This window comes from Triticum dicoccoides, chromosome 7A, assembly GCF_002162155.2.
Source record: "Triticum dicoccoides isolate Atlit2015 ecotype Zavitan chromosome 7A, WEW_v2.0, whole genome shotgun sequence".
Classification (NCBI taxonomy): Eukaryota; Viridiplantae; Streptophyta; class Magnoliopsida; order Poales; family Poaceae; genus Triticum; species Triticum dicoccoides.
This window is the reverse complement of record NC_041392.1, coordinates 737,849,283-737,852,816: the sequence shown is the minus strand read 5'-3', so window position 1 is coordinate 737,852,816 and position 3,534 is coordinate 737,849,283.

Below are 3,534 nucleotides of genomic sequence, written 5' to 3'. Positions count from 1 at the left end.
AGGAGCTCCTCTGCATATTTTAATTCCTCTAATTAACCCTCTCCTTTCAGCATTGTGCAGCATGGCTGAGAACCCTTCCGCACAAAGTAGAAACAGATATGGGGAAAGTGGATCCCCTTGACGAAGTCCCCTTTGGGGTGTGATTGTTTCGGTTACATCCCCATTCACTTTAATCTTGTATTTGACAGTGGAGATGCACTTCATTATCAAATTCATCCACCCTTCATCGAAACCCAGTCTATGCATCATCTCCTTTAAGAAGGTCCATTCGACACGGTCGTATGCCTTGCTCATGTCTAGTTTTATTGCTGCATAACCTGCTGAGCCATTTCTTTTCCTCTGCAAGAAGTGTGTTAGTTCATATGCCAGCAGAGTATTATCAGAAATGAGGCGACCAGGCACGAAGGCACTCTGGTTAGGCGAGATTATATCAGGAAGAATTATTTTGAGCCTATTCGTTATTACCTTGGAGACCAGCTTGTATACCACATTACATAGGCTTATTGGTCTCATATCATTAATCTTCAATGGATTGTTATTTTTCGGGATTAGCACAATAAGTGTATCATTCCAGCCCTCTGGCATGTTACCTTGGAGCTCCTCTGCACGACAGGTTGACGGTGCTCAAGTCGTGATACAAGATGCCACAACAAGTTATCAACTGTATCCATGAAAGATCAACTACAAGAAATGAGGTACCCATCCATCCCGTCTTCTTGCACGATCACCTACTAGCGATGACGATGTAGCACAAGGGAGTTGCAGACGGTACACACTAAACTACAGAATAAGACAAGCTTTTGTGGACCTACCGTTAGACAATCAACGCCACCGTGGAGGCATCTCGTGCCGCACTTCAAAGTGTTTGTCGAATATAAGGGGAGGTGAAGCGGAGGGCAACTTTTGGTCTATGAGGACATATGCATCCTATATGGGAAAAAAATTTAGTAATTCAACAAAAAGTCAAAAATTCCTGAAAATATTTTTGAAATAAACTTGACCTTCTATTGTACTCGTGAAAAATAAAATCCACAAACAAAATATCCTTTTGACTTCTTTTCAAAAAAGACAAATTTCCGGTCAAAATAGCGTGAATAGTGACCTATAATAGCAAATAAATTTTGTCTTTTTCGCTGTGAAGTCAACATATTTTTCTTTTTTGTGAAAATTGTGTATACTAGTGCGTAAGTAAGTCAACTTTATTCTAAAAATAGTTTCTTAACTATTTTGACTTTTTGTTTAACTATTAAAAATAAATCCCCATATAGGGTACATATGTACCCAGGAACCATTGGGTATTTCCCGAGGTGAAGCTTGATTTTGTGTGGTTTGGTTTTGTGATCGTGATCATTCCATAAAACGGCAATAAAAGATCAACGGAAACATAGTTCAAGGCACCTGTTCACGATCGTGCAGTTTTTAGGAAATAGAACAGGGTAGATATGAGGTACTTTTCCTCCGTAGCAATGCACGGGCAAATTTTGTAGTCATGTTTAAAAAAAAGACCGGCATCATTCCATATATGACGCTAACTGCGGCAAGAGGTTGACGTTTCGCACAGGGTCAGGTGGGCCGGCCCATTTGCAGGTGCAGTGGCACCGCATGATCGACGTGAAATAACGCCAAAAAGAAGTAGACTGCCGCTGGGAATTGAACTCGCGACAAAGGAATGAGTTGCACGCTGTACTAACCCCTGTGCCATACAAGTGCTTGTGTCCAATTGGATTCGCGATGCTTCAAGAACTAAACGACTGCGGCAAAACAAAAACACAGCTCTGTGTAGGGGATAGAACCAAGGAGCTCTTGCTCGTTAATAACGTCACAAGCCACCATAACTACTGAGATTAGATGTCTAAAATAGCAGCCAGTGTGTGTCAACTATTAGCCACAAAGAGATAAACTCACTTCTAAATATTGAACGTGATTTTATTTTTGAAAAGAGTAAATATTTTTTGAAATGTGAACATTTTCTCATTTTGAACAATATTTTTAAAAAGTCGAAATTTTGTGAACCCAATTTTGTTTTGAAAAAAGGAACAAATTTGAAAGGGAGAACAAAATTTTCAGTTATGAACATTTGTTTAAAAATCCAAACATTATTTTAAAAACAGGAACAAAAGATTATAACCAGAACAATTTTTGAAATTATGAACATTTTTTCAAAAATACAAACATTGAGCACTTTGTTAAGATGCCTAAAACATAATTTTTGAGTAATTTTTTGAACCTAATTTTTTTCACAAACGCAAAAAAATTATGAAAACAAACAAATTTTGAATTTCCCAACCATTTTTTTAAAGCATAAACGTTTTGGAATTTGTGAAAAAAAATTAAAGCACGGTCATTTTTTAAATCTTGAGAACAAATTTCGAAACGGAGAACAAATTTTGAAGCGCGAACAATTTTTTAAAGCATGAACATTTTTTGAATTTTGAGAACAAATTTTGACACAGAGAATTTTTTTGGAAAATCCCGAACAAATTTGGTGGTGTGAATTTTTTTTAATACGTGAACAAAAAATTGAAATCCAGTCCATTTTCTGAATTCAAAAGTTTTGAACTTTTTTGTGTAACAAGAACAATTTTTAAATTTTGAGAAAAAAAATCAAAATTGAACATTTTTTGGATACAGGAACAAAATTTGAATATTTTGAAAAAGTTTTAAAAAATGAGAAGAACAGAAATGGAAATAAAACTGAAGAAAGAAAATTTGTCGAAAAGAGAAATTAACTTGAAAAGGAAAACTGAAAGAAAACATAAGAGTAACAAAAAGAAAAAAAGAACCAGAAGACGGAAGAAGAAAAAACAAAAGTAAAAAAAGAAAAAGAAAAGGAAAAATAGAAAACCGGTTCAGGAACCTTCTAGATGGTTCCCAAAACCAGTAAGAACCGGTTTGGAACGCTCTAGAAGGTTCCCAAAATCAGAACCTGTACATAAGCTACAGATGGGCCGTTCCAAATCGCTCGCTAGTTCGCATCCCCAGTGCGATTCGTCGACATTTTGACGCAATAAGTGTCAAATAGGTTTTTCCCTTCTGGCCTCCCTCATGCACGAGTTAACAGCAACTTCAAGTGACAGGCCCCTGGGCTGGCCTGGCCAGAAGTATGTGGTGACTCCACTAGATGAGCACTGAAAATTATTCCTTCCCCTCTCGCTAGGGTTTACTTTCCTCTCAGCGGCGGCGGCGCCCACCACCTATGCAATGTACTTTATAAAATTGCCACCAAGGTTATTTCTAACCGCCTCAAGCTAGTTCTACCAGATATAATATCAGATGAGCAGTCAGCCTTTTTGTTCCAGACAGATTAATCACAGATAACATAATAGCAGCATATGAGTGCCTCCACTTTATGAAGAGAAGCAAAGCAAAGAAAAATCAACATTGTGCCCTGAAATTGGACATGATGAAAGCATATGACAGAGTTGAATGGAACTATCTTCGAGCGGTTATGTTAAAATTGGGATTTACCGAAAGATGGGTAAACATTGTGATGGGCATGGTCACATCAGTCAGATTTTCAATGCTATTTAATGG